The sequence below is a fragment of the Triticum aestivum genome, chromosome 3A (genome assembly GCF_018294505.1).
Source record: "Triticum aestivum cultivar Chinese Spring chromosome 3A, IWGSC CS RefSeq v2.1, whole genome shotgun sequence".
Lineage (NCBI taxonomy): Eukaryota > Viridiplantae > Streptophyta > Magnoliopsida > Poales > Poaceae > Triticum > Triticum aestivum.
The window spans coordinates 110,056,501-110,077,461 of record NC_057800.1 but is presented as its reverse complement, the minus strand read 5'-3'; the positions used below and the strand labels follow the sequence as shown (position 1 = coordinate 110,077,461).

Genomic DNA, 20,961 nt, shown 5'->3' with positions numbered 1-20,961 from the left:
TGAAGTGAAAATAAACCGATGAAGTGGGGGAGGCGACGAAAAAAATCTACGACAGTTAACCTACGAAAAAAACCGGACGAAAGTGGTGGGACGAAAATTGACCGGCGAAGACTACCAACTGCTCCATTAGGAGTAGAGATTGGTTGGTTCGATTTTTTTTGCGTGGAGGGAACTACCTGGGAGGTGGGAGGGAGTACGAAAATAAACCGTCTCGGCTGAGCGGGAGGTGGGAGCAAGTACCAAAGAAGTACCAAAAAAGACCGGGTGAGGTGGGACGAAAATAAAACCCGGAACGCGACCTACCAACTGAGACATTAGGAGTAGAGATATTAACAAAAGTGCAGATCCCGTCCCACTCTTCACTTTTTGACAAAAAACTTCCGAATAGCAATCTTGGTGAGTGATCTCGACCGGGTTCGATCGGCATGGCGTGTCGTTCCTCCAGGAGTGGGTGCTGAGAGGAAGGATGGCAAACCTCCATTGTCAATCGGCCGGAGCTGCATCGTCATTTGGATCAGAGCATGGACGAAATCGAGATGGTAGAGGTTGAGGAATTTGTAGGACGTGAGGGTTTAGGGTGGGCATCACGAGAACTCACCCATATCTTGGGAGACGGCAGACCCGAGGTGCAGTCGTGTTCGTGCTTCAGGGGCTGCCACGTGCTGTCCTCGCCGCCATCGCCTGTCGATGCCACTTCAGCGCCACGAGCATGGGACTGAGGGACGAAGGGAAGAGAAGGGAAGGAAGCGAGCTAATGACGTACCTATGTTTGGTATGTAATACCCTCCATTAAGAGTAGATATTTTCTTAAAATCGGTTATTTTGTTTCCTAATTAATGTGATTGAGCAATTTAAGGTAAGGTTAATTAATTTAGATTTGATATTTAGAGATTGATCGTGATTGATTCTTTCACATAAAGACATTACTAAAAATAACTTGCACCAGCATGGAAAGTTATGATCCGTTAAGATTTTTTTCGTTGTGTGAGAGGGTGACGCGAAACTAAACCGGTGGGGTGGGGGAGGAACGAAAAAAACCCAGCGAAATAAAACGGGTGGGAGGTGGGAGGAAGTACCAAAGAAGTACCAAAAAAGACCGGGTGAGGTGGGACGAAAATAAAACCCGGAACGCGACCTACCAACTGAGACATTAAAAGTAGAGATTACGGAAGGAAAACATGGTACTTCCGTCTGCGAACGCATTGGTTTGGCTTTGGGAGAAAGCCAAAAAGCCGCTGCTCTTGCTTGCCCTCGTCTTGTCTCTCGCCTTGTTCCTCCTGCTCGTGTTCGAGCTTGCATCCCCTCACCTGTCTGAGATCATCCAAGCAGAGTTTGTGGAGGAAGGGCACCACCAAGTGGAGATCACCGGCGTCGAGGCATCAACTCTGCAAGACGACGCGACGCGCTTGCGCTTCAACCTCGGCGCGCGCGTGATCAGCCGCTACAAGCGCCACGAGATGTGCGTGGCCAACTGGGAGGCTGACGTGTGGCACGACGGGACACACCTTGGCAAGGCTTACTTCCCCGATACATGCCTGGAGAAGATGACAGAAGCGGCGGCGACGGCGACGACGTCAACCGAGTTGGCCGGGCTAAGCATAAGCATGGCCAACGCAACATCAGGGACGGTTCAGATCGAGATGACACAGCGTACCAATCTGCTGTTTGGTGATCATAGGGGCCAAACAGGATGGCACTGGCTATGGTGCGAGGCCACGTTGGGTGGGCAATCTCAACAGTCACCTGCTTCCCCCTGCCGCATCTACCACCTCACGCGTGCGGAGACTAGCGATATATAGAAGGTTCTCTTTTCTTGTTGACCTATGAGATTAACGTTTTGTCATTCCTTTTTCTTTGTTGGTTTATACGTAGAAAGCTTGCAAGTTGCAGAACCAGGGAGCAATAACTGGATATACACGTGTTAATGTAGCGCTACATACCTGCGATTGTTGATTAAGCATGTTGTTATGCTTGTGCACGTATGTATAGTTGAGATGTTGGTCTTTTGAGCAGTTAGTTTGCTTACCGTGTTGCATTTGTATGGTGTTTCTTGAAACAGGCTTTCTTTCAACTTTATATATAGAGCTCAAACGGCCGAAAACCTTCATCCAACTAGGTCAAAAAAAAATAAATCCGAGCCAGTAGCAAAAGAGACTGTGAAATTGTTGTATCCCTAATCTCTACTCCTAATGAAGAAGTTGGTAGAATTGCCTCCGTATCTTTTTATTCCCCATTTTTATCCGTGTTTTTTTGACCCCCTCCCCCACCCCTCACCTCCACGCACGCACCCAAAAAAACCCACCCCGCACGAAACGACGCTCCTCTTGATCCCCTTGAGTAAACGTCGCCTCGTCATGCAATCTTCCTGACACAGACGCACGGGATGCCGCCGCCGACCTCACAGAAAAGATGCAGCCGGATCTCGTGCTATCTCGCTGCCGCCGATGTACGGGATCGCCACCGCGGCGTAAGGGGTCACGTCACCGGAATTGAGCACCATTAAAGAAGACATTTTTCACATTTACACGTCTTGTGACGAGACCCTGCTCGATTGATTGAATCAATTCAAAAGACACGGGATGATGAGTATACCGGAGATATGGACGAGCAAAGCAATGCACCGAGTATGCACGGATGATCCAATGAGCAAAGACGTACATGAAGAGAGAGGAAATGCGTGCACGCTAGACGCTTGCAGCCTTGCACAGAGCAAACAACACACCGAGTATGCACGCGGCATTAGGCTGGCGCCACTGCCGTGTGTCTTGATCGGCCCCCGCCAGCCGTTTCTATGAGGTGCTGGTACATAGGGGTTTCGGGGCACGGTGGGGATGATGGATTTCCTCAGTACTATCAACACCTTCCATGCGAATTCTTAGGAATGGGCGCTCACGGAGAAGTTTCTATCCCTAGAAAACTTTATGATGAGTGAGAATCAACTATTAAAATTAAAATTAAAGATCATGAATGCTATGCTTTGTGTGATTTGGGTGCTAGTGTTTCCACGATTTCAAAGACTTTGTGTGATTTGTTAGGTTTTCGTGATTTTGATGATTGCTCTCTAAACTTGCACCTTGCGGATTCCATTATTAGGAAACCTATAGGAAGAATTAATGATGTTCTTATTGTTGCAAATAGGAATTATGTGCTCGTAAATTTTATCGTTCTTGATATAGATTGCAATCCTTCATGTCCTATTATTCTTGGTAGACCTTTTCTTAGAACGATTGGTGCAATTGTTGATATGAAGGAAAGAAATATTAAATTCCAATTTCCGTTAAGGAAAGGCATGGAACACTTTTCTAAAAAGAAAATTAAATTACCTTATGAATCTATTATGAGAGCGACTTATGGATTGCCTAACAAATATGACAATAACTAGATCTATCCTTACTTTTTATGCCCAGCTAAGGGCGTTAAACGATAGCGCTTGTTGGGAGGCAACCTAATTTTATTTTTATTCCTTACTTAGGTATTACACAAAACATGAAATTTCCAACAACGACCGCATTGGTTTTGCAGACCGTCAAAAACCTGCTGCTCTGCCTTGCCGCCGTGTTCTCCGTCGCCTTGCTTCACCTCCTCATACTCGAGGTTGCGGTTCCTCTCGTGGAGCAGGCCATCACATTCACACCAAACCATATGGAGGAAAGGTTGCACCAGGTGGAGATCACCAGCATTGGGTTGTCGAGCTTCCAGACTCCACATGACGACGCGACGCCCTTGCGCTTCAACCTCACCGCATGCGTCATCAGCCGCCACCAGCTGCACGAGATGTGCGTGACTGACTGGGAGGCTGACGTCTAGCTCGACAGGATACCCCTTGACAAGGCCTACTTCCCCAAGACCTGCCTGGAGAAGATGACCCAAGCGGCGGCAACGGCAACGACGTCGACCGACTTGGTCGGGCTACTAAGCATGACCAACGGGACGTTACCAGGGATGCTTCAGGTCGAGATGACACAGGCTACCAGTTTGCTGTAGTATGATGATGATCGTGGGACAACAATCGGTGAAACAATGTACCACTGGCTGTGGTGCAAGGCCACGTTGGGTGGCCAATCACACCAGTCTCCGCAGAACGACGCCAAACCCTGCCACATCTACCATTTGAATCGCGTGCCCCCCGCGTGGCGGCCGGCTGGCTCCCAGATCCCATCGCCGCTGGTCTCCACATCTCCTCCTCCTCCTCCCTCGCCGCCGCCCAAGGGCACGGCCAGGCGAAGCCTTGCCGTTGCCGGCGGCGGCAGGGACTCGTGGTCCTCCCGCTTGTGGGGCTGGAGCGGGCTGGCGCCCCCGGGCCGGAGCGTGGCGTCGGGCCGGACGCCACAGCGGGTGGTGGCGGTGCTTCGGCGGTTCTCTTCCCCCGCGACAGGCGGCTTCATGGTCTGGTGCATCGCGGCCGCCAGGGACGGCGGCGGCGTGACCAGATGGGTTCGCGGCGGCACGGGCGGATCTAGGTCTAGTGGGCCTTGGTCACTGGATTGCCGTCGGCACGTTGGTGGGTGCGGCTCGTCGGCAGCTGGGCGGATCCGTAGAGATTCTTCCCTTGTCTGGTCCTTGACAGCACGGGCAACTCCAGGGGAAACCCTAGATCTCCTTGGGATCGATGGCAGTGCTTTTGCGTCATAACCCCTCTTCAGGGCATCGTTTTGGAGCTTACCCTGGTTGAAGGGATCAACGACGCTGGCGGCGCACGTCTGGTGGAGCAACTGCCGATGAAAATCGCGTCGACTACGGTCATGGCGGACGATGGCAGCGTCTTAGATGCCGTTCCCTTGTCGAGGCATCGTCGTTGCTGTTTGCTTCATCAGGCTCGGGCTGCTCCGAGGAAAACCCTAGATCCGGGTCTCCCGGATCGGACGATGATGGCGTTCTTAATAGCGCTTTCCCTCACGGGGCATCGTTTTGGAGCAAGTGATGGATGGAGGTGACAAGAGGAGGAGCGGTGCTTCATCACACACATTGATGGTGTCGGATCTGGATGGCACGGCGCTATGAAGATTAGGCGTCTGATATGCGATGATGGACTCGCGCAGGAGGTCGATGCTGTCTGGCGTCGTGGTGGCGTTGGCGGCAGCTAGACCGGGCAAGGTTCATGCAACAGTACAGCTTTGAAGATGGATTGGTGGCAGGTGGCTGCGACGGCCTCATACCCGGCAGGCGTCCTGGTTGAGGAGCTCGCCGGACTAGTGGGTGCCCATACCCGGCAGACGTCCTGGTTGGGACCTCAGGTCTTAGATGTTAGGTATGGCTGCGAGGTCTGTTTGGTATTAGGCCCAGACTATCAGCATCCCTTCATTATTTGGATAGGAGTAGCGACACTTTTATTGCCTAGACGGTGGCTTCGACTTACTTTTGTATGACTTTATAAGTTCTTATATGAATAATTAATAAAGTGGCTGGTCCAGATGCAGAGGCTGTGGGTCCTCCTCCCATTCTAAAAAAAATAAAAAAAATTGACTCAGCAAGAGACTAGTGATAGAAGGTTCCTTTTTCCTCCGAAAACGCAGTGATATGAGTTTGATATATATGGTGGCCCTCTAGCGGACTAGTTTTTTTTCTTGAGGATCACTATACCTCCATAATTATTGCATATTGGCACTTGATTTATTAATAAGGGTGTATTCCTACTTAGGAACAGAATGTTCGCCTTGTATCAAGCTGCAAAAGCAAAGTAAGGTTCTGGCCGGTACCAGCCGATCTGCTTTCGCTCCGTCTTCGTCCATGCATGATCGTAGGTACTCCTCCATAAACTAAAGTAGTGATCTAAACATTTTTATATTAGTTTACAGAGAGAGTAGTACTTACGAGCCACCACCCGGTTTAGTCTGTGCAAACCTCCTCTAGCAGGTACATTCAGGACGCCATCGACCGATGGTCAATCATGATCGTGAATCGGCCTACGCACCCCTCAACCCTCACACCACAATCTCTGACGCCCGTCGCCACCACGGCAGCAACTCAACGCCGCCGTGTAACATAGCAACTCGACCCCGCCCCACCTTGGCCGCCAGTGTAAAAATGGAACTGGAAATTTGTATTTAGTAAAAACTAGCACCAATATTCTCCTTCAGTGTACCACTAAGTTATGTACATATGCCCAGGGTATAATATCGTGTGGTGAGTATATGCTGAGATGAATAGGGACAGGAGATATTTGTTTTGAGCTCCCCAACAATCTATCAGTTTCATCTTCAATTTGCTTACGCGCAAGAGCTGCAGAAAACAAATGTCAACAGCAAGTACACAATAAGTATCTGATGAACTTAAGTTGCTTCCCAATATTGAAAATACTGAAGCTATTCCTAATTCATTTCAGGCGATCATATTTTTCTAAAGGATGAGGTGTACGATGTTTCATACATGTGGCCATATGCAAATCAGCCTGAACACAAACGAATATACTTGAACTGGTAGCACCAGACGCAGGTTGGTCAAACATCCGTTTAAATTTGGCAATCCCAACATCAACACCCACTCATTAAATCTTTGATGGAAAAGTACAAAAACACCCTCCCCCGCCCCCCATTGCAACTGCTTTATTCTTGTGGAGTAGACATCACAATCTTCTGATCGTCTATGCCTAGGAGAAAGTGTGTGAAGTACCATATATGGTGCAAAATACGATGATATGTACCACAGTTTCCTTCACCCCGGGCGTCCCCGAGCGCGCCGGATTCGGCCTCGGTCCGTCGACGCCATTTTCGGCCTTAAACGGCGAAATTTGGACTCCTGAGAGACGCGACTGGGCCAATTTTTTTGAGCGGGCGCTAAAAGAGGGACGGGGAGGGGAGGAGGGGGGGGGGGGGGTTGTTGGGGGCACGAGTGGAGATGCTCTTAGCACGACCAACTTGGTTGACGTCGTCGGCGTTGCCGCCACTTGGGTCATCTTCTCCAAGCAGGTCTTGGGGAAGTTGGCCTTTCCAAGGGGTGTCCCGTCGTCCCACACGTCGGCCTCGCATTGAGTCACGCACATCTCATGCAGCTGGTGGCGGCTGACGACGCGCATGGTGAGGTTGAAGCGTAAGGGCGTGGCGTCGTCATGCGGAGTGTGGAAGCTGGATGCCCCGATATTGGTGATCTCCACTTGGTGGAACCTGTCCTCTGTATAGTCCCCGATTGCGGAAGCACACGGAGACATCCCGACGAGTGTGGAAGCTGGATGGCCCATGGCCGAGTACTTCTTCCCCTCCCACCGTAATTAATTACTTCTAAGTAGGTGTGATGTGAACCCTTATATATACAGTAATGGATAGCAAAATTTGTTTACTTCTTTCATAAAAGTCAAGGCCTCTTTTGGTTCATAGGATAAGATTATCATAGGAATAGAAATCTTGTAGAAAATGAGATGACATGTATCTCAAATCCTATGAGTAGGAATAGAAAATAAGATGTCATTTGGTTGATACCAAAGGAATTTTTTCATTGAGTCTAGACTCTTTTTTATTTTTCTATGAAATGTGGAGGATAGGAACCAATCCTATGTGGGAATAGGAATCCATTCCTATGAACCAAAGGGTTCTAAAGGAAAAAATCCTATAAAAATCCTATCCTCTAGAATCCTATGAAATTCCTCTAAACCAAAAAAGGCCCGAGTCTTTTTTAGCAATAATGAAGAACTGATAGTATATTCCTTTTATTTAATATCTAGAAGCTTGTACAGTTTGGGAAGAGGAATTTTATAGAGAAAAGAAGAATCTACTTCGACCGCTACATAGTACTAGAATCGGTTGAAGTACATTCTTGGTCGGTGAGCATCTAGATATTAGAGAAAGCTAGTTAGTTGTAGATGCACTCTCCTGGCAGATGGAGGTTGGACCTTCCCTTGTCGTCACAGTAGTTGTAGGTCATATACTTGCTCTTGACGTTTTTGTACGCTTCCTTCTGCACGGGCGTTAGGTCGTGGAACTTGTTCCACCATAGGTTCGGTGAGCCACACGGTGCACCTCTAGTGGCCGGGCATGCGTCTACATTGAACCTCTGGAATGCGGAGGTAAACGGCGCACGGTTCCAGTCAACCCTGATATTGCCGTTGTCTGTCGCCCAGGAAGAGCCGTCCCAAATGCTCGCCCGGATTTTCATCGGCCTCGATGGGAACTGGTAGCCCGGCGTGCGCCCCGGTAGGTTCTTCAGCACCCGTATGGGCGTTTCGTCGACGAGCATCTTGTGATTGATGTGCACCTGATATATTATGTGCATTTATCTTCTGAGCAGATGGGAAAGGGGTCAGGGGATAGATGATGTACTTACACGAGCTGGTGTTGGTTCCAGAGTATCTTGTAGTCATGGACAGCTGCTGATGGATCGAACCAGAGGTAGAACTTCTGCTCCCTGTAGCCCTGGCCGTTTAGGAAGATGTTGGTCTGGAGAGCCACTGGCTTGCCATCGACGTTGCCCAAGAACTCGAAATCCACCTCGTCATGGTCACCGTACTCGGGCTGCGTCGTGAGCTAGATGTGTGCATACAAGAATGTATATCTGACTTCTGCTTTTCATCAAGTCAAAGGAAATGGCTGGAGCATACAAGATGTGTCAACACTCACATAGAAGGCCGTTACAACTCCGGCAGTATACCCGGCGGGTATCTTGATCCTCATGTGGAACAACCCTGAGCCATACATCATTTTGGAGCTAAATCCCGCCCCTGCATCAGCCGAAAGACAAATGAAAAACTATTAATGTTATTCAATTCGAGTCAATTTAGCAAAAAGTGTGTAAAGAACCATATATGTGCAAAAAATGATCATATGTACCGGAGTTTCTATCCATGGTGAGGGAAACCTGTGTCCCATGATTGGCTAGGTGATAACCATCAGCACACCATACCGGCACGAAGTTCTCATTGAACACCGTCGCTGGTCCTCCAAGGCTAAGTCCAACGAAGAGGAGGAGGACGAGGAGGAGAGCCCATGGCTTCAAACTAAAAGTCATTGCTAGCTGGATTGGTTAAGAGATCTATGTGCTTGCTGCCTAACCAAATTCTGAACTTCAGTCTGACACTGCTTCAACATATTAGACCACATTCTTATATAGCCTACGCCCATTGAAAACTTAATTGACAAAAAATAGCATTAAATAAATGTTTTCTTAAAATGCAAATTATTGAACATTAGAACCATTTAATTGTGATTCACTAGAAAGTAATGTATATATTTACTAAAATATATGTTCTTGCACAAATCTTTAGCATTTTTATTTTTAATATATATCATTAATATTAAAAATTAATTAATTAAATCTTTATAACTCTTCTATTATTTATAGTTTTGCTGCCTACTATTTTCAATTTTGTCACATCCCTCTGAATTGCTCTTGTATGAAGTTGGAACTGAAATTATTCCCAAAAGAATTGGGCAACACTTGCCTTCGGTACTTGTCTTAAAATGATGGTGCATTTCAATGGAAATTACTATTTCAGTCTTAGCTTGAAATACCTCAAATTGGAAGAACTCATTCGTCCCCCTTTCTGATAATACCTATCATCTCCATTCAAAAAAAGTAGTTAGAAATATACTACACCCTTTGTACACATTTATTAGGTCAGCGGGCTATTTCAGCGAGGCCAAGGGACCATGCTTAATAAATGCGAGAGATATATTTTCCATAATTAAAAAATTGACTATGAATTTGCCATAATATTGCACGGGGTCTCTTGATTTAAATGCCGATTTGATTTTATCCCCATATAATTAAGTTAGTTCATCTCCCGATTTAAATGTTGATCCCATCTCCCGATGCACGTCGAATTACATCTCTCAATTTAATTATATCAAGACAAGAACGGAAAAGGGAGGGTGATCGAGAAAAGCTTGAACACACATCTATGCTTCCACTCGCCTTCTCAAATATAATTATATACTTTGCAACCAACTTTACTACTTCGGAAAATCTCCACAACTTGCGAGATCCTTTTTGAATGTTTTGAAACTTGTTTGTGAACTTTGAACCTGTCCTTTAGTTCAAATCCTTATATAAAATTCAAATTTGCTTCAAAATCCAATTGAAGTCGATTATAAAATTATAGCTCTAGTTCACTTATTCGCTGCCCATATTATCCTACAAATGTAACAGAAGCCCATTAGTACCCCATACATGTCAATTTTGGCGTTTCATGCGACCGCAGATTCAACCTGGAGAGCGTTCAAATTTTTATTGTAAAAATATTTTGTAAACTTGTATAATCATCTTAATTCATCTATGTACCAAATTCTCAATTTTCCACCAAGCATTTTCAAATTGAAAATTCATTTGAGTTCTCGTTTGAAGTAATTTCATTCTTTGGATAAATTTCACATTATATACATTATAAAAAGAAATTAAAATTGTCAAAGTATCTCATATCCGTCAAATGATCATCCTAAAAAATTTAGGCCACAACCACAGATTCTGAAAGTATTACAACTCAAGTTCACCACGCATTTGACTAGATTTCACGAACTCGCCTCCTATACTTAGTGCCTTTTCCCGCTCCATATTGCGCAACAAACTGTGGAAAGCATACCGTATACATGCCATTTTATAAGTTTCATGACACTTTAGAATTCAACTTGGAGATAGGTCCAATGTTAATTAGTGTGAAAACTTTTTCCTATCACATGATCCAAATTCAAATTATCAAAAAAATGTGAACTTAAATGTAAATTTGTATGGTCATCTTAATTCACCAATCCCGAATTCTCAATTGTCCACTAAGCTAATTCTAGTTACAAAAATCATTCAAGTTTGAATTTGAAGTAATTTCATCCATTGCACAAATTTCATACTATATAAATTATATAAGCCGATTAGAAATTTCAAAGTATCTCATATCCATCAAGTGATCGTCCTCGAAATTCTTAGCCTCAACCCAGATCTCAAAAGAATTGTAACTCAAGTTCTCCGTGTATTTGACTAGAATCACCAATTTGCCTCCTACACACCTAGTTCCCTTTCCCTCTAAATGCCCCTCAGCACATTGTCTGAAGCTTACCATATCTATGCCAATTTTGAAGTTTCATGCCACTACAGAATTCAACATGGAAATTCAAATGTGAGTGTGAACATTCCTTTGTAACACGCAGTCTTCAAATTTTGATTATCAAACAACTATGTAAACTCTTGTGACCATCTTAGTTCATGTCTATCTCGAATTCCCAATTTTCCACAAAGCTAATTATAATTAAAAACCCATTCAAGTTCTAATTGGAAGAAATTTCATTCTTTTGATAAATTTCGTACTATACACATTCTACAAACCGGTAAAAATTGTTGAAGTATCTCATATCGATCAAATGACCATCTTTGAAAATTCACAACCAAACGCCATATCTAAGAAAAACAATTCAAGTTCACCATGCATTTGACTAGATTTTACCAACTTGCCTCCTATCCAGCGTAGCTATGGTGGCTTTCTTGAAGGTTCTTCGTGCGACAGTCGTCCAATGACGTTACCTCAGTTCTTTTTCTTCTTTACTCTTGTTATTTTCACAACTAAACTATATTTGGTGGCATTCCAGTGCAGTTCTCGGCTCTCACGTCGTCCCTCTCAGGTGACACGAGAGCAACCAAACCCTAGCTTCGCCACCCCCTCCCTCCTCCCCCCTCCCGACCGCCACCTGAGGCACTCGTCTGCGTTGTTATGCGTCTGTCGATGAAGGTGGCAGCGAGGCTATGCTGCTCCGCGCTCCAGGTGGCCTTGGATCTCAGGGTGGCGGCCCTGATTGGCGAGGGCGCATCGATCTCGTCCGGCAGATGGAGCCACCGGTGCTGGCCGTCCCCATTGGTCATGTGGGCGGCGGTGGGTGATGGAGGCTCGTCGCTGCCGCGGGTTGCATCGTCGTCCTCGACTGCTTTGCTTCCCTGTCTCCGCTCCTTCATTATGGTCCTCCCTCGCCGCTCTGGGCGCTGCTCCTCCGGGCTGCCAGATCTTGCAGATGAGGGTGGGTGGTGGTCGTCCTAGAACGGGGGAAACCCCTGGTCGACCTCCCGTCGACCTCGACGATGGCGGCGCTTAGGTGTCGATCTCCCTCCTAAGCGTGTGTCGGGCTTCTTCACCACCTCCCTCCTCCTCTCCCATGATCCCGGGTGAAAGCCTTGGTCTTGCTGGCCAAACGGCGGTGGCGATGTGGCGTCTCGGTCCTCCTTGGAGGCATTGTTCAACGGAGGGTGAGGTTGTGGTCTCGTGGCAAGGTGTTTGCTGGCGGCAGCGTTGCTCTGCTCTTCGGGATGGCGTCTATGTTGGGGAATGCAGTATTTCAAAAAATTTCCTATGATCACACAAGATCTATCTAAGAGATGCAAAGCAACGAGAGGGGGAGAGTATGTCTACGTACCCTCGTAGATCGAAAGCGGAAGCGTTATGAAACACGGTTGATGTAGTCGAACGTCTTCGCGATCCAACCGATCAAGTACCTAACGCACGATACCTCCGCGATCTGCACACGTTCAGCTCGGTGACGTCCCTCGTACTCTTGATCCAGTTGAGGTCGAGGGAGAGTTTCGTCAGCACGACGGCGTGATGACGGTGATGATGAAGTTACCGACGCGGGGCTCCGCCTAAGCACTACAACGATATGACCGAGGTGGAATTCCGTGGAGGGGGGCACTGCACATGGCTAAACAATCAACTTGTGTGTCTATGGGGTGCCCCCCTCCCCCGTATATAAAGGGGTGGAGGAGGGGGCCGGCCGGCCACCTTGGGCGCACCCCCAAGGGGGAATCCTACTCCTACTAGGAGTAGGTTCCCCCCTTTCCTAGTCCTACTAGGAGGGGGGAGGAAGCGAGAGAGGGGAGGAAGCAAAGGGGAGCCGGCCCCCTTCCCAATTCGGATTGGGCTTGGGGGAGTATAACACCCTCGATGCAACTACATCTCCCATGTGTCGAGGCACGACTTAGAGGCATAATCGCATTGAAGGCATATGTCGCAAGTCAGGCAATCTTCACAACATCCCATGTAATATAGATAATAAAAGGGGAGAGATAACATAGTTGGCTTACACTCGCCACGTCAATCAAGTACATAAATAACATTACATCATTCAAACACTCATGGCCCGACTACGGCGCCAAAATAAAAGATAACCCAACATGCGACACGGTCCCGATCACCCCCAACTGGGCACCACTACTGATCATCAGGGAAAGAAACATAGTATCGTTGAGAGTCCTCGTCGAACTCCCACTTGAGCTCAAGCGCGTCACCTGGAGCGGAATCATCAGGCCCTGCATCTGGTGTAATAGTAATCTGTGAGCCACAGGGACTAAGCAATCTCGCACCCTCGCGATCAAGACTATTTAAGCTTAATAGGTATGGCAAGGTAAATATATGTGGAGCTGCGACAAGCGACTAGCATATATGGTGGCTATCCTGTTCGCAAAAGAGAGCGAGAAGAGAAGGCAAAGCGCGAACGCATAACTAAAGAGGGCAAACCTGCGGCAAGCATTACTCCAACACCGTGTCCACTTCCCGGACTCCGCCGAAAAGAGGCCATCACGGTAACTCACACGGTTGATTCATTTTAATTAAGTTAAGGTTCAAGTTATCTACAACCGGACATTAACAAATTCCCATCTGCCCATAACCGCGGGCAAGGCTTTCAAAAGTTCAAATCCCTGTAGGGGAGTCCCAACTTAGCCCATGACAAGCTCTCACAGTCAATGAAGGAATGGACCTCCTCACGAGACGTTCCGACCAGACTCGGTACCTCGGTTCTTCAAGACACTTCGACAGGTTAAAACAAGACCAGCAACACCGCCCGAATGTGCCGACAAATCCCGATAGGAGCTACACATATCTCGTTCTCAGGGCACACTCAGATTGTCTTAGGTACGGGTAGGCCAGCCCAGAGTTGCCCCTGGTGGCCACCGGCAGCTGACAGGTGGACCAACACTCAGAGGAGCACTGACCCGGGGGGGGGGTGGTTAAAATAAGATGACCCTCGGGCTCCGGAAACCCAAGGGAAAAGAGGCTAGGTGGCAAATGGTAAAACCAAGGTTGGGCATTGCTGGAAAAGCTTTAATCAAGGCGAACTATCAAGGGGTTCCCATTATAACCCAACCGCGTAAGGAACGCAAAATCCGGGAACATAACACCGATATGACGGAAACTAGGGCGGCAAGAGTGGAACAAAACACTAGGCGAGAGGCCGAGCCTTCCACCCTTTACCAAGTATATAGATGCATTAAGATAACATGGCAATATAATGATATCCCAACAAGTAAATAATGTTCCAAGAAGGAACGGTCTCCAATCTTCACGTGCAACTAGCAACGCTATAAGAGGGGCTGAGCAAAGCGGTAACATAGCCAATCAACGGTTTGCTAGGACATGGTGGGTTAGAGGTTTGACATGGCAATTTGGGAGGCTTGAAAGCAAGTGGTAGGCATCGTAGCATTGGCATAGCAAAAGAGCGAGCATCTAGCATAGCAAAGATAGTAGTGATTTCAAGGGTATGATCATCTTGCCTGCAAAGTTGTTAGAGTTGACTGGATCCTCGAAATCAAACTCAACGGGCTCCTCGTTAGCGAACTCGTCTCCTGGCTCTACCCAAACAAGACAAACAAACAAACGGAACACAATAAACCACGTGCAAAGCTCAAACAATATGATGCAAAGATGGTATGCTATGCGGGATGCAATGCGGGATGCATATGCAAGATTTGACAAGGGATGCATGAACCTGGCCTCAACATGGAAATCCAAGTGTGCCACTTGAAATATGAGATTAAATCGCTTGAAAACGATATAAAAAACACCGGAATCGGAGTTACGGTTTGGAAATGACTAGCGATTCAAATATGACCACGGTCTGCGATTTACGGCAAGTAATGCAATGAGATGAACATGCTACAGCACTCAAACATGACAACAAAATACATGGAAGGGATGCATTCAAGATGCTTAACAAAATTCTAGCACTGAGCTACGGCCAAATCATCCATTAACAGGTTCAAACAAGCATGACAAAAATGCATATGGTAAACAGATTTCACACTTGGTGAAATTAACACTTGTCTGAAATCTCAGATCAGGTAGCACTCTTTGGAGCAACAAAACTACATGCTACAAGACCTGAACATGGCAAATTAAACATGGCATGGAGCTACTCAAAAATCTTAACAAAAGTCCCTTAATGACCTTGAGCCAAAAGGGATCAGAAAACATATTAGCAAGCATGTGAACATAGCAAAAGCATAATCAGTTCTCAGACTTGGTGAAAACTGGAACATGCTGAAACAGATATCAAGTAGGCATGTTTACGAGCTCGATGCACTCACTACAGAGCAAGTCATGAGAAGCTAAGCATACAACCATCAAGAATACACAAAATGCAAGCTAGACATGGCAAGAACAATAGCATAGCATGCACGGACCAACTACAACATCCACGGCAAAATCGCTAACAAGTAGACAATCTGCCCAGATTCACGAAGTAGCAAAAATAGAGCTCGATTGACTCAAGCTAGGGTGCTCCATAATTGCAAACAATGACATGGATGGATAGAGCACTACAAGATTAACAAAACATCCTTACTGATCATCCTCAAAAGAGGCACGGATCACTAGGAAACAACATGAACATATGGCCATATGAAACAAACAGGTCAAGGACTTAGTGAAAATGCTAAGTCCCTGAAATCAGCATTACCAAGTACCTCACTTTGCAACCTTGTGCTAGTCACGACACACATCACAAAAATACATGGGTTGCACCTCTGAATAGATGGCAAAACCTTTAACAAAACACATGTAGAGCTCATGGGCATATCATGCACACAATAATCATGGCAAAAAATGACAAATATCTAAATGGAGCAGCAGATCTGACAATTATCTCAAGTAGCACCCTCCCAACAGCATTTCAGGGATCAAGATGAACTCAAATGAAAATGATGCAATGGAATGAAATGATGTACTCTCTGAGGCGAACATTTTAATATGCTATATGCCCAAAACGGAGTTACGGATGAGGAGTTACGATGCCATGAACATGAGCATATGGATCTGGGAAAACGGAGACTTAGGAAAAATATACCCTCTGAAAACAGATCTAGGGTTTTGCACGGAAACCGAGGTGGCGGTGGATCTGAGCTCGCCGGAGCTGTAGACGCCAGAGGGGGGGGGGTTGCTGGAGTGGCGCAGAAGCCGAGGGGGGTCGCCGGACGGCGGCGGGTGGCGCAGCTCCGAACTTGGCGGCACCGGCAAGAGGCGAGGTGGCGGCGCGACGTGTCGTGGCACCGGCCGGCGAGGTCGCCAGAGCGGTGGCTGAGGTGGCCCGGCGATGAGGTGGTAGCCGGCGCGGGTCGGCGCCGGAGACGGGTGGAGGCGGCGGCGCGGCGAGGGGCGTCGGGGAGGAGAAGGGTGCGGGCGGCGGGCCGCGCGGGCCGGCATGGCTGCGGGTGGCGGTGCGCCACGTGGCGACCCTCGGTTGGCTGCGGGCGGCGGCGGCGATGTGTCCGATTTAGGCGGCGGACATGTCCGTCTACGACGGGGCGATTTTAGGGTTTCGGGGGAGAAGGAGATCCGGATTTCGGGGGGGGGGGGGGGTTCTATTTATAGCCATAGAGGGAGCTAGGAGAGTCCAAATGAGGTGCGGTTTTCGGCCACGCGATCGTGATCGAATGCTCTAGATGATGGAGAAGGTTTAGGTGGGTTTTGGGCCAAATTGGAAGGGTGTTGGGCTAGAACACACACGAGGCCTTTTCGGTCCCTCGGTTAACCGTTGGAGTATCAAACGAAGTCCAAATGGTACGAAACTTGACAGGCGGTCTACCGGTAGTAAACCAAGGCCGCTTGGCAAGTCTCGGTCCAATCCGGAAATGTTTAATCCCCACACACGAAAGAAAGGTAGAAATGACCACCGGAGGAGAACGAAGCGCCGGAATGCAAAACGGACAACGGGGAAAATGCTCGAATGCATGAGATGAACACGTATGCAAATGCAATGCACATGATGACATGATATGAGATGCATGACAACGATAACAACACACGGAGACAAAGACCCGAACCCGAGAAAATAAAATAACTTAAGGCCGGAAACGGCAAGAGTTGGATTACAAATTGGGTAAGTCATATCCGGGGTGTTACAACACTCCACCACTATGAAAGGATCTCGTCCCGAGATCTAGGACTGAAAGAACGCCGGGTACTCAGAACAGAGGTGATCCTCGCGTTCCCAGGTAGCTTCACGGTCGGAATGGTGTGACCACTTGACTTTGAGGAATTTGATTGACTTGTTGCCAGTCTTGCGTTCGGTCTCTTCAAGAATAGCAACTGGGTGCTCACGATAAGAGAGATCTTCTTGGAGCTCAATGTCCTCGAAGTTGACGGTGCGGTTAGGAGTCTTGAAGCACTTTCGGAGCTGAGAGACATGGAACACGTCATGAACATTTGCAAAGTTTGAAGGAAGCTCGAGTTGATAGGCGAGATCGCCTCTCTTGCTGACAATCTTGAAAGGTCCCACGTATCTAGGGGCAAGCTTCCCTTTGATACCGAAGCGACGAGTACCTTTCATAGGAGAGACGCGGAGGTAAACATGATCTCCGATCTCGAAAGCCAAATCACGGTGCTTACTATCATAGTAGCTCTTCTGGCGGGATTGGGCTGCTTTGAGGTTATCTCGAATGACTTTGCACATTTCCTCTGCCTCTGTGATTAAGTCATTCCCAAAAGCTGACGTTCACCGGTTTCAGACCAGTTGAGAGGGGTACGGCACTTCCTGCCATACAGAATTTCAAATGGGGCCTTGCCCGAACTTGCTTGAAAACTGTTGTTGTAGGAGAATTCAGCATAAGGAAGACAATCCTCCCACTTCATGCCGAAGGAGATCACACAAGCCCTAAGCATATCCTCAAGAATCTGATTGACACGCTTGACTTGACCGCTAGTTTGAGGATGGAAAGCTGTGCTGAAGCGGATGTTGGTGCCCATGGCCTTCTGAAAAGAATCCCAAAACTTGGAGGTAAAGATGCTGGCATGGTCTGAAGAGATCACTTGTGGAATACCGTGCAGAGAGACAATACGTGAGGTATAGAGTTCCGCCAATTGAGTTGCAGTGATTGACTCTTTGATAGGCAGAAAGTGAGCCACTTTAGTGAGTTTGTCGATGACAACGAATATAGCATCATTGCCACGCTTGGACTTTGGAAACCCAGTCACGAAGTCCATTTCAATGTGGTCAAACTTCCATTCTGGAATGGCAAGAGGTTGGAGGAGACCAGCTCGCCTTTGGTGTTCTGCCTTCACTCTTCTGCAGACATCACATTCATTCACGAACTGAGCAATCTCGCGCTTCATTCGAGTCCACCAATAAGCCTGCTTGAGGTCCTGATACATCTTCGTGCTCCCAGGGTGGATGGAGAGGAGAGAATTGTGAGCCTCGTTCATGATCACTTTACGAAGTTCACCTTTGGGCACAATAATACGATCCTCGAAGAAGAGAGTATCCTTGTCATCAAGGCGGTAGCACTTGTACTTGGGTTGACTCTTGGCAATCCCAATCTTCACCTTTTTCACCATAGCATCAAGAAGCTGGGCTTGGCGAATCTGGTCTTCCAAGGTAGGAGAGACTTGAAGGTTGGCGAGGAAACCTTGAGGAACAACTTGCAGATTAAGTTTGCGGAAAGCTTCACAAAGCTCGGGTTGATAAGGCTTGAGAATCAGACTGTTGCAGTAAGCCTTCCTGCTCAATGCGTCAGCAATCACATTGGCCTTGCCTGGAGTATACTCGATACTCGGATTATACTCTTGAATCATTTCGACCCATCGAGTTTGCCTGAGGTTGAGATTAGGCTGAGTGAAGATGTACTTGAGACTCTTGTGATCAGTGAAAATGTCCACTTTTCTTCCCAATAAGAGATGTCTCCAAGTCAAAAGAGCATGCACAACTGCCGCCAACTCGAGATCATGAGTGGGGTAGTTCTTCTCATTGGGCTTCAACTGGCGAGAGGTATAAGCAACAACTTTCTTCTCTTGCATCAACACTGCGCCAAGACCTTGGAGAGAGGCATCACAAAAGACCTCGTACGGCTTGGATTCATCAGGCGGAGTCAGAACTGGAGCAGTGATCAATTTCTCTTTCAAAGTGTTGAAAGCAATGTCACACTCCGGAGACCAAACGTACTTGACGTGCTTCTGGAGAAGATTTGAGAGAGGCTTCGCGATCTTAGAAAAGTTTTCAACGAATCTTCGACAGTAGCTTGCGAGACCGAGGAAGCTACGGAGTTGCTTCACGTTCTGAGGAGGTTCCCAATTCACAATTGCAGACACCTTCTCAGGATTCACCGCAATGCCCTTGGCAGAGATGATATGACCAAGATAAAGAACCTCATCGAGCCAAAATTCGCACTTGGAGAACTTGGCGTAGAACTGGTGTTCCCTCAGCTTATCGAGTACCAAACGCAAGTGCTTGGCATGATCTTCCTTGTTCTTCGAGAAAACCAGAATGTCGTCGAGATAGACCAAAACGAAGTCATTGGTGTAGGCGTTGAAGATGAAGTTCATCATGCGAGAGAACGTCGGAGGAGCGTTGACGAGGCCAAAAGACATGACAGTGTATTCATATGAACCATAGCTTGTCCTGAAAGCCGTCTTGGGAATATCTTGCTCACGGATTCGAATCTGATGATAACCCATACGGAGATCAAGCTTGGAGAATACTTGGGCACCTTTGTGTTGTTCGAACAGCTCGTTGATGTTGGGAAGTGGGTATTTTTTCTTGATGGTCTTCTTGTTCAATGGACGGTAATCAACACAAAGTCGGTCCGTTCCATCCTTCTTCTTCACAAAAAGAATACCACAACCCCACGGAGAAGAACTAGGCCGGATGAGACCCATTCTTTCTTGAATATCGAGTTGCTTCTTCAGCTCCTTCAACTCTTCAGGTCCGAGCTTGTAAGGACGCTTGCACACAGGTTCCGTACCAGGCTCAAGATCAATAACGAATTCAACTGGCTGGTGCGGAGGCATTCCTGGAAGCTCTTCTGGAAAGACGTCTTGATATTCGCAAACGACTGGAATTTGCGAGATAGCATCCAGTTCACCCTTCTCATTGAGAGAAAACAGACGGATAATATTATCCCGAGCGGCAAAGACAATTACATCCTCAGACGAATGAGTCAATTGAATCTTCCTGGCTGCACAATCAAGATGTGCCTTGTGCTTAGACAGCCAATCCATCCCGAGAATAAGATCAATATCCGAGTCACCAAGAACCGTTCGAGAAGCCAGAAACTTGTAGTCACCCAAGGTGATAGTAACGTCTGGAGCCATCATTTTAGTGTTCATGAACAAACCCGGAGAAGAAACCGCTATCGGCTTAGGAAAATCAATAGTATGCACATCATGCATGGATGCAAAAGGCTTCGATAAAAATGATAAAGATGCACCAGTGTCAAAAAGAACTCTTGCGGGAATGTCATTAACAGGAAGGTTACCCATAATCACATCTGGCGAGTCCTCTGCCTGAGCTGCATTCAGCAAGTTAACCTTGGCGGACTTGGTGTTATGCTTGACCATAGCTGTACTTGCCGATCTGACAGGAGGAGGAGGAGGAAGACGCCTCTGATTGAAGCATTTGTTGGCATAGTGACCCTTCTGTTGGCACTTGTTGCACGTGACCTCTGAAAGCGGACGGTGGTACGGAGCACTCGATCTTGGAGCTTGAGACGAAGTCTTGTTCTGAAAGCCAGGGTTGGGTGGGTGGGAAGAACCACTGCCACCTTTGCTCTTCTGCTGATACGGCTGACGGAACGGAGGAGGAGGAAGCCAATACTTCTGCTGCTTGGCCACTTGAGTAGAGGAAGAAGGAGTAGCATCTCTGACTCGCTTCTTGGAAGCATCACACCTCAGTTGAGCGGCCTCTTGCTTCAGTGCCATGTTGTAGAACTCATCGTACCTCAAGGGCTCAAAGAGAACAAGAGCTAGCTGGATTTCTTCTCTGAGACCACCCCTGAACTGGTATATCATGCTCTTCTCAT

The 20,961-nt window shown here is 47.4% G+C and overlaps 1 pseudogene; it reads right to left on the bottom strand.

Annotated features, from left to right (window-relative positions):
• Window positions 1-7,782: 7,782 nt before the first annotated feature.
• Window positions 7,783-8,934, bottom strand: LOC123058078 (xyloglucan endotransglucosylase/hydrolase protein 2-like; annotated as a pseudogene).
• Between the last annotated feature and the right edge of the window lie 12,027 nt (window positions 8,935-20,961).